Raw genomic sequence first — 15,227 nt, 5'->3', positions numbered from 1 at the left:
GACTCTGAGCTGTCCTTTAAGCATCCCTAGCAACCTGATGACTAACTGCTCAATGAGATCCCGAGCAATGTCACTGCTGAATACGCTTATTAATTCGCTAATAAGCAACTGCGTGCCTGAAATCCGGAATAACGATTTCCCTAGATCACAACTCCACCCAAACACTCACCTCCCATATCACTATGCTTACTCTCTACTCTACGCCATCACACAGAGTGCAGCTACACCCCTCGATCAATTCGGCCTAGCTGCTCACATACGAACATTACCCCATGATAACCTCATCACTCTAATAAAACTCAGCTATATCCCATGACAAACCGGCCTAGTCGCACACATAAGCGTCCTACAGGCCGAACGCAGCCAAAATCCAGTCTTGGTGCCCACCCGCCAGACTTCACACATTCAACTGATATCAATACCAACACACCTAATGCTAGGATGCAGCTACCATCATGCTACATCAGCTGCACACATAACTGGTGCACCCATGGACCCTACGACACCTTACTCTCGCAACTGACCTGGACTACGGTCCCCAAGGGTGTTCAACCTACCAGCGCTTTGAGGTCATACCAATGATATATAGAGCACTATAGAAATGCCAAATAACATATCTCCTTATCTGCAAGTGCTTGTTGCTTTCATTTTATATATCTGGAAAGCTCTGCCATTCTTAACCTTTGATGCCACCAAGCTCTTGATATTTTCTAAAAATGTCTCTCTCCTTTTTTACTGTTCTTCTGCCCTTTTTGGCCTCCCTCTTACTCGTCTTGCACCTCTTAAATCTATTTTCATTGCCTCTATTCGCTTACTTTTCTTCTAGCCCCTCCAGACTCTTCCCTCTTCACTTTCTACTCTTAGCTGGCTCTCTTTCCAGTCTCGTATCAAATGTAACTTTATATGTCTAGTCTTTAAATCTCTCTATGGTCTTGTGCCCGATTATCTCTCTTTTCTGGTTTCATTCTATATTCCCACTTGCATGCTTTGTTCTTGTTCTCAATTTCTCCTTGTAGTCCCCTGCGTCCCCTCCCCCTGTGCGAAATCACGATTTTGTTCTTTCTCTTTGCTGGCCCCCCTGCATTGGAATGTCCTTCCCCCTTCCCTTCGTTCTATCAGTTTATTCTTTGTTCCTTGATTCTCTCAAGTCTTTCTGATTTATATGGCAGTTAACTGTTAATTCTTACCTATTGTAGCATTTGATCCTATGTACAGCGCTTTGGTGCAAAGCCCTATATAACACTCAAATAAAATACAAAAATATATTTTCATATGTCACCTTATATGTGTCTTGCATCTATTCTGCAGCCTGTATACCTTATCTGTGGCTGCTATTGTTAAAATGTGCCTTATACCTACACTAGACCACAAGTACCCTCATAGAGGATTGTGCCTTTGAAATGTCCAGAAAGGATAAAGGTGATGGGAGGACTTCAGGGTTGTTCCCATGCCAGGGCTGCCCATCAAACTATGGCTTGTGACAGGGATGTTCTGAGCGTGGGGAGCGTGTTCTTGGACCGGATCATTCATTTGGCTTGGACTGGGGGACCACATTTTCGGTGCCCCATGCCCCAAACACCCTTAAAAAGCCTTGAGCAGAAGGGGAGGCCTGTGAAATGCTCCGAACAATAATTCCTTTGTTGTTACTTTCTGCTCTTTGGTGGTTTGCTGTTGTCATGCTAGCTACAGAGGATAACATGTGGGTGGCTCAGTATCCGTATGATAAACAATTGCAGTCCATTCACATTTTGTTGCATCTCCTGAAATACTTCATTCCATGGGTGGTTGAAATCACATTTTGTCATTCCACAGGATATGTGCAAATAAGCATTGGCAATGAAAACAGTTTGGATTTTTGTGTAGGCATGGGAACTTGGCAGGCACAGCTAGGGTGGTATTAACTGGTCATTGACGGTAGCAGGTGCAAAATGGTGCTGGGCATCTAATAGCAGCATCTGGCAAATGGCCAATACATATACACAGGATAAAACTGTTGGCTTTGCCAATGCTTGTTTTTAACAGGACTTCAGTGAAGGGTACGCAGACCTGTTTCTATTACACCCGTGCCTGGTTTACAACTCCAATTAAGCCATTAACTCTCAGAAGACTGCTTAAAAAACACAGTCGGGCACTTTCAGTGCAAAGTTTAATGGTAAGGCTTGAATAAAACGAGCTCAGAGTTCTCATGGGGAGGTATTTTGGGTGGGGAGGGGCAGGATCTTGGTGGGAATGGCCATAGGGATTAGCAAGGCCACTGGCAGCCAATGGGTGGGCAAATAAACAAACAACACCTACAGACTGTGTGTCCCCCTCCTCTCTATCTGTACACAAATGCAATTGTTTCGACTTAAAGGTGTTGCAAGCAAAACCTAATAGCCCAAACTAAACCTCAAGTGCTCTGGGCAGAAGGGCGCCTGAGAGACTCCGAGGTTGGGTTTTGGGCTAGTGTGACTGGGTACCGTGCCGCCTTTACAGCACTGTGGTGGCCACTGCATCCACTGCTGCAAATACATTTAGACCGAATAGTAAGTTCCCAGCTGTTCATGAGGAGATGTATTCACCAGCCCAGGAATAAGGCGGCGGCCGCGTGGTAGTTTGGTGCAGAGCGAATGATGCCTTCCCTTCTGTTAGTTTTGGCTTTTAGCATGTTGCTATAAATTGTCAGGCCAGTTACTAGAAGTGATTTGTGGAGTACCAGAGCGAGCCATTGGTTTGAGGGGCATGCAGTCTGAGTGGGACTATCCGAGCGCTATCATTAACCACTCGGAAATGTCTGCTTTCTGCACCCGCCCGTGTCTCCTGACATTGCCGCACACGGATTATTATTTTTTTTAACTCTTTGCAGTCGTGTTTCCTGACGACTTCATGCTAGTTTTGGGGATGGGGCACGTCGTCTACTCTGGCTGTTTATTTAACAATCCATTTTTTTTCTCTGGAAGTCGGCTCAGGTTTGTTTCACGGGTAATGTGCTGTAACCTATCCTGTTGAAAATGGAAGCACGTGACTGCAACCGGATGCCCCTGGTGACAGTCCACCTGTGAGCATGGAATGAATGAAAGGAAGTGGAAGCGGGAACCTACACATATTGTGTGTGTTCACTTCTAGACGTATGTATCGTTGGCCCTGAATATTTTTTTTTTAAACTTTTTTTTATTAAACCACTTGGTTCACAACATTACACAATTCCTTTGCAATAATAGAACACACAGGCTAATAGTGTGCATGCAGGTACAAGTCTCCACAGGCAATGCAATTAAGGAAACAACACAGCATATTTAGAACCAAGGGTCAAGTCCTAGAAATTAAAGTGGGGGGGGGGACTCATCAACAAACGCAATGGGATGTGACGTTGCCAATGATTAGCATATCAAGGTGAAATATGCACTTTTTATTAAATTGGCTTTGCATAACCACCCAAATTGCACAGGACGAATGGCATTTGCCTTTCATAAAATCTACACAAACAATAAAGCATATTTTCTTCTAATAGTGTTTTTGAACATGTTAAAAAGTGTGCATGTTTTATACTCCAAGAACCAATACAAAGGTTTGCCCTGGAACTTGCAGTACCGAAATGGGACATTTCACCTTTAGTTCTTTATTTTTCATCAGGTTATATAGTGCAGTGGTGAAGTGTCTCGTCTGCCAACCTGTCGACTGCGGTTCGAGACAGAGGATCGGCTTTAATTCATAAATTCTAAGAAAACAAATGTTTCTCATTTTACCTGGGGGGACTGATTCCACCCTTTGAAAAAAGTGCACCCTCGTGTATCCTCGACTTGAGCCCTGTTTAGAACAGTGGTATACATTAGCAGGGGGAGGAGCTCCAGTGAGCAATGTAATGACAATAGAGCAGAAGGATCCGAAGGGTCCCCGTCCATCTGCTGGAGGGTCTTTACCTGTGTGCATCAGATAAGTCTTATAGGGCAGCCATATGACTTTAGGACGGTTCCCAAAGGGCTGGATGCTAACCCACTGTTCCTCCGTGTCACTGGCTCAACGATAACCCTGAGCCATTGGTCAGTTGATGGTACAGTGTATTTCGACCAGTACAGCAGTAGACATCACATAGCAAGGGACACACATACATTCACTAGCTTATCCCTCACTCCCTGGTCTTCAAGGATATGGAATAGGCACTGTAGTGGGGAAGGGGGGGGGTATCATTCAGCTTGACATTGGTCATATCAGTAAGGATAGTGCAAACCTCCCTCCAGTAATCATCTAATTTAGGGCAACTCCACACCATGTGACAGTATCCAGCTCCCTCTCCCCCACACCTAGGATAACAACCCCTAGTTGTTTCGGGGGTAAAAGATTCAGCCTCGCTTGCGTATAATGGTATCTGTGCAGGATTTTGAATTGTATCGAGCGAAATCGGGAGTTAAAGGAGACCCCGCCCCCCCGAGTTTGTACAGACATTTTCCCCCAGGTGTCGATTGTAATTTCAAGATCCATATCTGCTGCCCATTTAGATCGCAACTTTGCCCGGGATGTCGGCGCATAGTCTTGTATTAGCCTGTACAGTGACGAGACTGTGTCTCGGGATCCCGTAGGCCCCCATAATATACCCAAGTAAGAAGTTATTTTCAGGTTACACTGGGAAACCCCTCCATCTGCCTTTAAAGACCCTGCGAACACTGATGTAGTGAAGCCATTGCAAGGATTTATATTGCGTAAGTGTAGGGATGTCGGTAGCAGAGACAACGTTCCCATTCAAAAACATGCGCCCTAGCATGCTAAATCCATCTCAGGTCAAACGACTCTCAGTAACCGCATCTACCCTGGGGAATGCCGGGTCACAGTTCCACAGTGGAAAGTTGCCATGGTAGGGGTGTGCAATTCCCAGCAGCTTCCATATTTTGCATCAGGCCAGTGGAGTGACACTCGTGGGATCATAGGGGCAAGGATCTGTTAACACTGGGGGCACTACTAGAGACCTAATATCTCGCCCACTTGCTGAGTGCGTCTCGATTCAGACATGCGCGTGAAGGTCTCCCAATGCAAACTAAAAAGCTGGATATTGTGCTTGCGCTGCCAACCAATATAACTGAAAATCAAGCACAGAAAATCCCCCTTGCACATAACACCTGGCAAAGGTACCCCTTTTGATATGCACTGCGCTCGAGTGCTACACAAAGGCACTGACAACAGTTGCCAGTTCTCTAGAGACAGTTGCGCCAGGCCATAGTGGTATATTTTGAAAGAATTAAAGAATCTTGGGGAGAATCGTCATTTTGAGCAAGGCAATTTTACCTGCAATGGTCCATGGCAAACGTGCCCAGGTTGTAAGCCTCCGCGAGAGGCGCGCTAAGTAATTGCCTTAGTTACAATCATAGTGTATTATCATGACTAGGTACTGTGACCCCTAAATACTGCACCACTGTCTGTGCCCACATGAAACCCTGTAGATCTCGGGGCTCAGGTGTGGCCTCAGTGAGGTGGGAAAAGCTCGGATTTACTATAGTTCACCTGAAGTCCAGAAAGTTCCCCGAAGGCAATAACGTCACGCGTGATGGTGTGAATGGGTCTGTGTGGCCTTCACATATACTATAGCATTGTTTGCATATAAAGAGATCATATCAGGCTCCCCAGTTAACCGGATGCCCCTATGTCTGTGCCTATGTCTAATAAGGTCTGCCAAGGGTTGTATGACTATAACAAATAAGAGGGGGCACCCTTGCCGATTACCTCTGGCTATGTGAATTGGGTCGGATAGTGGCCCAGTAGTGCTAACTCTAGCAACTGGAGAGATGTAAAGCAGTTGCAAATACAAAATTTAGTTTTGGAAATCTGGTCACCCTACCATCCCCTCCTCTCCTTTGTTCCAGCTCTTCTTTTTTTTTTTCCAAACTTTATTTATATTTTACAATAACCGGTAGGCATGGCTCCAACAGGGAGCTGCTGAATGCAATATCCCACAACAATTCCCCCACCCCACCGCCCCCCATCCCCCGTATCCACAGTATCTTTGAGAGTTTCTACTCATTGCCTTAGTCGCATGGACGTTTTCTCTCCTTGTCTTCCCGCTCCTCCCTCTTACGGACCTGAGTTCTGGGTGTTTGGATTATCAGGGTCCGAAGTAACAGATTTGTTCATCAGGTAGGTGATATATGGTCCCCAGATATCAGGAGGGCGTGCGTGTAAAGGTAGTGTACGAATAAATTCAGTGTCCATATCTTGGCAATAGGTTATATCCTTTTCCCAGTCAGCTACCCTAGGGAGTGGGCCCCTGCCCCACGACATGGCTATTCTCCTTCGTGCTAGCACCATGAGGAGTGCCGCCAGCTTGCGTGACGATGGCTGCAGATGTCTTGTGAGGCCAAGAAGCGGGCCCAGCGGCAGGGGGGTCATCTGCTCTCCTATAATCTCGGATGTTGTTTGTATAACGGTGGACCAGAATTGCTGGATACCGGGGCAGACCCATGCCAGATGAAGAAAGTCGGCGTTGGGACAAACGCATCTCTCACACTGGGCCGACGCCTCTGGGTGGTGCCTGTGTTTTTTGGCGGGTGTGTAATATGTTTGGTGTACAAAATTGAAATGGATCAGTTTGTAGCGAGAATTTAGCGCCACTTTTTGAGTTTGTCGCAGAATGTAGGCCCAGTCTTCCTCACTGATTGGTTCCTGCAAAACCGATTCCCACCTATGTTGCACTTTAGGTAGGAGCTTCCTCGTGTCACTCACCAGGGTTTTGTACAGAGTTGACACCAGTCTGCCCTCTCCCTGTGCTAATATTGTGTTATGTAGCAGCTCCCACGTGGGGGGTTGTTTAGGGAATGAGGGGAATAGCTCCTGCAGGGCGTGACGGAGTCTGAAATAGAGAAAGACGTCCAAGGATGTGTTCCCTCCCTTGTCCTTGGCCATTTGGGTGGTCAGAAAGGTGCCCTCTGGGAAGAGGTCTCCTAGCGTTTTTACTCCTATTTTGTCTACCCATAGCAGGAATACCTTTTCGTTCGTGAGAGGGATACCGGGGATAAATTTTATAGGTAGTATGGGGGAGAATCGTACAGCCACTCCACACGCACTGGCGATCTTCTTCCATATCGCATATGTAGACAGGACCGTGTTCAGTGTCTTATGCGGCACGGGGATGTGGCTGATTATGACTGCGGATAGTAAATCGGGGGAGGCCAGGGCTCTTTCCACTTGCACATGTGGTCTTACATAGTGGATTGAGTACCAGTGGCTCAGGAATTGAGCCTGAGCCGCCCAGTAATATTTCTCTATATCTGGGAGCGCCAGACCTCCCTTCGCTATAGGTAAAGTGAGTGTGTCGTAAGCCACCCGAGCCGGTTTCCCCGCCCATATTAACTCTAGGATCGTGCTCTTGATCTTTGACAGAAAGGACTTGGGGAGAAGTAGCGGGATATTTGTGAAGAGATATAAGAGTTTGGGGAGAATAACCATTTTCGTCAGTGAGGTCCTGCCCCACAGCGTCAATGGGAGTGATTTCCATCTCTGAATACGTTCAAGTAATAGCTGCAGTGCGGTTCCGTAATTATCTCTAAATATCTCGTGATGGTTACGTGACATCTTGATCCCCAAGTAGCGCACTTTTGAGGTTTCCCATTGGAACCCATGGTCGTCGGCGAACTCTGAGGTGCACGGGGTCAGGGGGAATACTATCGATTTGGAGTGGTTGGTTTTGAGCCCTGACATTAACCCGAATTTTATCACCTCTCGCATTACGGGGTTGAGGTTGACTTGGGGGTCGCTAATGAACAGCATGACATCGTCCGCGTATAGGGAGACGATTAGCCTGTGAGGACCCAGTTTTAACCCTCGCTCTAACTGCTCGGCCCGTAGCCTCGAGGCTAGGGGTTCCATCACCAGGGCGAAGATAAGGGCCGAAAGAGGGCAACCCTGTCTCGTCCCGCGTTCCAATGTGATCCCCGACGATTTAGTGTTCCCGAGTGTGATGTACGAGCGTGGATTATTGTAAAGCAGAGCTACTAGCTTCAGGAAGAAGTTGCCCAGACCCATCTGCTTCAGTGTCGCGAACATGAAAGGCCACTCTACAGAGTCAAACGCCTTCTCGGCGTCCAGCAGTACTGCTATCGCCTGCTGTGTCGAGTCTAGGGCCTCGATGACGCCAAACAGCCTCCTTATGCCGAACGTTGTGCTACGCCCCGGGATGAACCCGGCCTGGTCACCCAGCACTAGTGCTGGCATCAGAGGGAGCAGTCTGGCCGCCAGGATTTTGGCCAGGATTTTGTTGTCCAGGTTGATCAGAGAGATCGGTCTATACGAGGCGCAGCTCTCTGTAGGTTTTCCGGGTTTATGCAGCATCATCACGTTGGCTTCACGCGTCGTGGGGGGAAGTGCTCCTCGACCCACCGCCTCTTCGTAGACCTGCAAGAGGAGGGGGGCCACTATGTCCATGTGCGCCTTGTAGAACTCGCCGTTGAGCCCATCGGGGCCGGGTGCTTTGATATTAGGTAGGGATTTGATTGCCATCCGGATTTCTTCCAGTGAGATGGGCGCGTTCAGGGGTTCGCGCAAGTCTTGGCTTACCCAATACAGTTCTGTGTCATTCAGGTATTCTTGTATCGCTTCGGGGTCTGATGTTCCTTTTGAGCTGTACAGGTCTTGATAGAATTCCCGGAAGGTGTTGGAGATCCTCTCCTCCGTGTAGACTATCTGTCCTTGCGCATCTGTGACACATTCAATATGAGGTGGGACTCTGTCTATCGATAGTAGTCGGGCCAGCAGTGCACCTGGTTTTTGCCCCTCACCGTACTGCCTGATCTGCTGTCTACGACCCATGAACTTCAGTTCGCGGTCCGCTGTCTCCTTAAATTTCAAGAGTTCTTGCTTAAGCTTGGCTTGCGTGCATGGATCGGGGGTGTTGAGGAGATTCTGTTCCAATTCCTTTAAACGGTCCTCTATGTTGGACAGTTCCCTTCGGATCATTTTTAGTGTCCGATTTTCTTTGGTCAGGCAGATTCCTCTGACAAAGCACTTGAATGTTTCCCAAATGGTGCCTGCGGAGTCAACCGAGTTTTGGTTGGTGTCTATGAAGGAGAGTATTTCTTGCCGCAGTTCTGCTGCAAACACTGCGTCTGTGAGTGAACCGGGTTTAAACCTCCAGTTGAGGCCTGGCACTGCTGTGCCCGCTAGGGTGGCCTCCAATACCACCATCGAATGGTCGGAATAGGACCTTGGTAGGATCTGGCACGCGTCCCACCTGAAAGGGCTGTGGGAGGACGCCAGGATATAATCGATTCTAGAACTGGTGTTGTGCACAGCTGATCGGAAGGTATAGTCTCTCCTGTCTCGGTTGTGTCTTCTCCACATGTCGGAAAGATTGAAGGCCCGACAAATCTCTCGAACCTGAGTACTTGCTTTGGACGGGTTTCCTGAAGTGTTGTGGGACCTGTCGAGCCTGGGGTCGAGCGCGGTGTTGAGGTCGCCCCCCCACACCACAGTCGACGCGTCGGTCGTGGCTAGATGGGACATTATCCAGTTAAAGTTATCGTGTCCATCTGTGTTTGGAGCGTAAGAGTTGACCACCACCACTTCCTTTCCAGCGATTATTCCTTTCACCAGTAGGGCCCTTCCTTCGGTGTCCTTCTTTGACTCGATGAGGCTGAAATTGGTCCTCTTATCGATCAGGATCGCCACGCCTCTGGCGAACGATGAGTAGGACGAGAAGTACCGGTGGCATCCCCATGATCTGGCCCAGCGCTGTTCCGACGAGGGTAGTAGATGAGTCTCCTGGAGTATCGCTATGTTGATTTTGTGTCTCCGCAGATATTGAAGGATTCTCCTCATTTTCGTAGGCTGGCGATTCTCAACGTTGTCGCTGCCATCTGAACGGATCAGTGTAATCCTGTCGGGCCGGGGCCCGCGGAGTTAGCTGGAGTCGCTTTCGGAGAAGGAGCCAGGAAGACTTGGCGATTTGTAGGTACATAGTTCCTCGCGTGGCTGTCGTGGATCGGGGGTATGTGGGTTGAGGCGGTATTACTGAATTAACTTCCCTCCCATGCACGGGCAACCCCCAACAGGCCCGTGGTAAACAGTCCCATAGTAACGAAACAACTTGCATTGCTGTGCTCGGGGCGCAAGTGGCCCTCCAAGAGAGGGCTAGCTCCCTTCCCCGGATACAATAGTGGTCTGCGGTGGTCTCTCCTTGTCAGCCATGCAGACACTAGCCCTCCCATTAGGTACCTTGTAGGCAAAATTTATGGTGGATTTCTTCTCGGTCTCTCTCCCCTTTGAGGCCTTCCGTTGGAGGAGGCGGGTCTGCAGCCCGAGCGGTCCAGATAATCGCTCGTCTCTTCCGGAGAGTTGAAAAACTGGGTCGTCCCCTCATGTTGGATTCGGAGTTTGGCAGGGTAGAGCATGGCGTATTGTATCTGGTTCTCTTGAAGCCTGCGCTTTACTGCCGTGTACGATCTTCTTTGCGCTTGGACCGCCTGGGAGAAATCCGGGAAAAATTGGATTTTATCACCGTCGTACTGAAGATCGCCTTTCTCCCTGGCCGCCCGTAGGATGGCGTCCCGGTCTTTGTAGTTGAGCACTCTCGCTATGATTGGGCGAGGATTAGCCCCCGGGATCGGTCTGGTGTTGGGAATTCGGTGGGCTCTCTCCACAACAAACAGTTTGGACAGGATGTCTGTGCCGAAAAGGTCTACGCATAACTTCTCAATGTAGTCCTCCATCTTTATGTTGAGTTGTTGTTCCCTAGCTCCAACGATCCTGATGTTGTTGCGTCGGGAGCGGCCCTCCAAGTCTTCATTCTTTGCGTTTACCGCTTTCATTTGCCCTTCTAGGGAGGCCACTCTGGAAGTCAGGGCCGCTGCTCCGTCGTCGAGGTCCGACACCCTCTGCTCGACTGTGTCAAGTCTATCGGCGTGTTTGTCTAACCGGTGCTGGAGCAGATCAACCTTAGAGGAGAGGGTGTCGAGTTTGCTCCCAAGACCGCCAATTCCGGCTTTCAGTTCTAGGAGAATTTCCCTGATGTCGAACCCGTGGGCCTCCTCCTCGTCTTGGATGGGAGATAGCGCTCTGCCATTTGAGGTGGTTGGTTTGGTCACGGAGCTGCCCTCAAAGTTTAGCTTCTTTTGAGCTCTGTCCATTTTCTTTGAGGCCGCCATTGGCGCTTGTGTAGCGGGGGTCCTACAGGGCACCGGAGGTAGGTCCGGGGTCCCGGTTGATCCGCGCCTCCGTTGCGCTATCTCGGATGGGGTTTCTCTCCTGATGTTTCCCTTTGTGATAGGGTATAGTGGAAGCGGGAGTGACGCCGGGTCCAAGCGCTATCTACTGCTGGTTCTCGGCTGGCCCGTACGTTGGGGGTTCACGCGGACCCCGGCTTGCGGTTTCCCGCGCCCCGCGCCTTCACACAGGCTGAAATTCACCCCGGGGAGTATGGACGGGGGCGCACGGGGGCGCGCGTACCTGATCTTCGGGGTTCGTTCAGGACGGCTCCTCCGAGATTCTGCCGGATGTCCCACCGCTTTCGGCCGCTCAGGCCGTCCCCCTCCGGGCCCGCTCTGTCTCCGACTGCCTCGCGTCTAGCCCGCGCCGGCGCTCCACTCGGACCGGGGAGGGGGAGGGTTTCTCGTCGCTGAGGAATCTGGACCCAGCATCCGAATTACGACGAAAGAAGTACTTCGTTTTGTTCAGAATCGCTTTGGCTACAAACTGGGGGTGGCTACATACACAATGCCCAGCGCAGATGCCTCGATTCGTCAGGATTTCTGAGGGAGCTCCGTGGAGCTCACAGGGAGGCCGCCATCTTGGACGGCTCTCTAGCGCCCTCTCTTGTTCCAGCTCTTCTAAAGGTGGAACACATTTTTAGTTGAGAAACAGAAAATCTGTTACAAATGTTTTAGTTCTGCAGAAACGAGAAGCAGAGTGGAATTAAAAGCCACCCAGTTTTCTTCATGCTAATGAATGTGGACTTGATTATTCTAACATCTTGTTTGGTGACCTCCCAATCAAAACATTGAGAAAGCAGCCGCTCCCACCAAACTCTCCTGGCTCCTGTTCTGCTGGGGAGGAATCAGCAGGAACATCCGCGCCCATTGCTTTTATATCCTTCATTTACCATTGGTTTATAGTTATGCGCACCTGCTCACTTCATAGAGCGAAGAGGGCTAATGCACCATGCCACACTTTAATTGTGTTCAATCATTGGGGGTTGCACGACCCTACATGGGTACTGGCACAAGAGATACCAAGGGCACAGTGGTCTCCAAATCCATACCAGCCCTCTCTAGGAAGAGATCGAGCGAGGCGGACCAGGGAAATGTCCATTCAAGTGTATGTGCTCCTCCTTCACCACTGCTGTTTCACAAGTACATCCTGGGGTTCGGATTGGGTTCGCTGATGCAACGTTTCTAGCTTAGTTTGCCATTTCGTTCTTCTTTTCACAACACGGCCATGCCCTGAAGTAGTCGTCCGATGCCATGTTGGCGCTACATGACAATGGAGTATGCCGCTGGGCCATGAAGTGTCTCTTGACTAATGAACTTGCTTAGAAATTGCACATGTTAATCATGGACTCTTCGGTAATGTGATTGAATAGCCAGGAAATCTATACTGATTTCCCATTCATCGCAGCTCTGTCTTCCCAATGCAGGCACATGGGAAGCCATTTTGTGGCACGGTCTGTGCAATACTTTCTTTTCCTTAGTCTTGGTCCCCTTTTCCAGAGATGGAGCTAGGCTTGAAGGAGATCTTTCGAATGATATTTGGGGGTAGTTTGGTGCCAGAGCTGTGCCCCTGCCATGCCAGCTCCTGAATGATTTACTGGGGTTCTTGAGCTAAAGGGGTAACCCTTCCTACTTGTCTGTAGAGCCTAGGGAAACACTTTAGTGAAATATGGCTCTGTGATTTCCCCAATAAAGTGGTAACTTCATGGCATTTCTTTTTTTATTTTGACAAGGGGGGTCCTGCCATAAACTTGTACCACCCCCATATACAAGCTCCTTCCCTTAACAACTCCCTATGCAGCCTACCCCTCTACATATTCTATCTCTTTTACCCCAGCAAAGTAACCTGCCATGAAGTAATTTACCACTCCGTATTTTCAGTCGATGATCCCCCCACCCCTTACATGAAGAGATTAATCACAAAACTTAATGAAGTCCATACCTCCTCCTATTTTGGTCGAGGTATTTTACTCCTGTTTTGGTAGCCATGCACTATGCATAATATTGTGCGCTCATGCTGGGGGTGTTATTTATACTCTGTAGCACAGCATATAAGATGGACACTTATGCAGCGAGTATGGGTAATGTAGTTGCAAACAAGAATTATTTTGGACTGCACTCTTGGCGTTAGTAGGGGGGATATGTGTGCTAGCAAACCCTATGTGGTAGAGGGCTGGGTGCTGATGGCAGTGCACTGCTCTGCTTGAATACACTGCAGCTGTTGCTACCATTAAGGGGGCTAATACAGTGAGGGTCTGCACCGGTTGTATGCCTGCATACACTGCATTCCCAGATCTATATTTACCACACACCTGGGCTGCCCCCGATGGGTCCCTGTGACCTACACATGAGTTGGTTTTTATCCTACTGGGGCTAGCAGAAGTGCTACCTTTAAGTAGAGCTCTTAGTGAACAGGAATATCATCAATGATATGACATTCTTAAGCTTTCATTTCACAAATGTAATTTATTTTTGCACTTCAGTGATCATTTCGGTTGCACTGTGCTAATCCTGGTGTGGTTCATCTCTTCTTTTTAATTGGTTTATTGTACCCCAGTAATAGGTTTCCAACACATTCTGTAAAGTTTTTTTTTTTCTCTTAAAGTTGCCTTTATAATATTACACATCTGGGGATGCAATATTTGGTGTAGGTTAATATCACCAGCCTCAATTATATGGTTGGGAAACTACCTTGTCATTGGCAGCTCAGAGCCTTCACATTGGCTCCTAAAAAAACACTTAATCGGGAGGGTTTCCTAAGTTTATGATCTGTGTAGTCCGAAATAATTTCCTTAGCATTATTGCCTCTTTTTCCTCTGTCCTGTAAAGATTTTTCGATTCCTTTGCAATCTATACATATGATAATTCTATACCTTAAATGAAATGGGATTACCACACCCTCCCTTGATTGGAACACCCCTCAATGTCACTAGTACATTAGATCATTCATGAGAATCCTGAGTGAGGGTTCTGGATCAATAATTGCACCAAACAAATTGCCTGCTTCAGCAGTATATTGGGCACTGTTGGTTGGCTGATGCTTGGAGAACATTAGGTAGAGCACAGTGGAAAAAATCAAAAGGAAGTGTGATTTCTTTGTGTGCCTGATGGTTCCTGTGGTCTGTAATGTCAACTTCGTTTGAGCGGAGGTAAATTGGACAGAGTGGCAGGCCATGCTTGGAGACACAACCCCACACGTTGACTTGTTCCAGGGCTGGTGTCTTCATAATCATGCATGCTTGCAATTTCCACGGGTTAGCGTTGATACCGCTCGTTCCTCCAGAGTCAGGTCCTCTAAGGGCCCTCCCTTTGCACATCATTTCCATACTTCCCTGTACCAGAAGTCCCTATCATAATCGTCCAGAGCAATTTATGTTTGACCCTTGAAGGTCAGGACTTCTATAGAATTCACCCTAAAGTCAGCAGCTTCCCCAAACGCCACTCACCTCCCAGAATGCAGAGAGAGTTTGATTTAAAGTCAAGTAATGGATAGAATCCAATTCGGATGATGGTGAGGTTTCGATCTCGCTAGGATGTCATTCTGCTTAGTGTCACTGGTTTCATTGTCTACATAATCTCCCACAAGTGTCATGGTCTGCACAGACTCACTGGGTTCAGGGTTGGCTAGAATCACAATATCCCTAGGGTCTACATAACATAACATAAATTCTGCTAGGCTCCTAGTCTGTGTGGAATTCCACTAGGAACCTTGATAAACGTGGTGCACTCAGCAGTGTGTGCTTAATAAAGGATCTTTTTCACACCTTCACTCAATCACATGAAGGTCTTTGTAAAGATTGTATGTAATTTCTCTATTTTAATCCTAATTTTTCTCATCTACTCTATCTGACCTTTGTAATCTCCAAATACTAATCATTGTTTTTCAACTTTTATTTTTATGCCATACTCTTGTGATTGGAACTTTTGTGATTGGAACCTTTGATTGTATTTTTTGCAATTCAGCAATTAATGTTTGAATGTAAGTGTGGCCATTGGCGCGTGAGAATTGACTTGTGGCGAGGTAGAAATGTTGCTATTCTTATTTAGTCACCTTCGATCAGTTTG

At 48.1% G+C, this 15,227-nt stretch overlaps 1 protein-coding gene across 7 annotated transcripts in view; it reads left to right on the top strand.

The window, feature by feature from the left end:
• The window catches only part of PDLIM5 (PDZ and LIM domain 5), a 755,773-nt gene that overhangs the window by 382,067 nt on the left and 358,479 nt on the right, over window positions 1–15,227 (top strand). The gene's annotated exons all lie outside the window — the stretch shown is intronic.

Source organism: Ambystoma mexicanum, chromosome 6q, assembly GCF_040938575.1.
Source record: "Ambystoma mexicanum isolate Mex_15411 chromosome 6q, UKY_AmexF1_1, whole genome shotgun sequence".
Taxonomy (NCBI): domain Eukaryota; kingdom Metazoa; phylum Chordata; class Amphibia; order Caudata; family Ambystomatidae; genus Ambystoma; species Ambystoma mexicanum.
Note: the sequence above shows the minus strand (reverse complement) of the source record. Positions and strands in the feature narration are given on the sequence as shown.